The sequence below is a fragment of the Seriola lalandi genome, unplaced genomic scaffold (genome assembly GCF_002814215.2).
Source record: "Seriola lalandi dorsalis isolate HSWRI2012SDOR001 ecotype SW California unplaced genomic scaffold, Sedor1 jcf7180002054680, whole genome shotgun sequence".
Taxonomy (NCBI): domain Eukaryota; kingdom Metazoa; phylum Chordata; class Actinopteri; order Carangiformes; family Carangidae; genus Seriola; species Seriola lalandi.
Window position 1 is genome coordinate 1,275,581 of NW_019525233.1, and position 324 is coordinate 1,275,904.

The following is a 324-nucleotide window of genomic DNA, read 5'->3' on the forward strand; positions in this document are numbered from 1 at the left end:
CCACCCTCCCACCCCACTAAAATCAGCTCCATATTTGCAGGTTTCATCCAGCAGGAAACAGAAGAAGTGAAGGTGCTAATCATTTGTTTCAGCGTCACGTGCTCCTGGTTTGTTTGACTGGCGTGAAAATGCTCATATGTCCGCCTTATTTTAAAGGTTTTGTGTGTCCTAATGTCCCATTTTACTCCCACACACCACCATCACTCCCACATACCCAGGACCACCTAGAGGGAAAAGAGATGGATGATGGGCTCATTCACCATCACTCTCATCCACCAAATCCCGTCTTGTCACTGGTGTCTGTTCCTCTCTCTGACCACACCC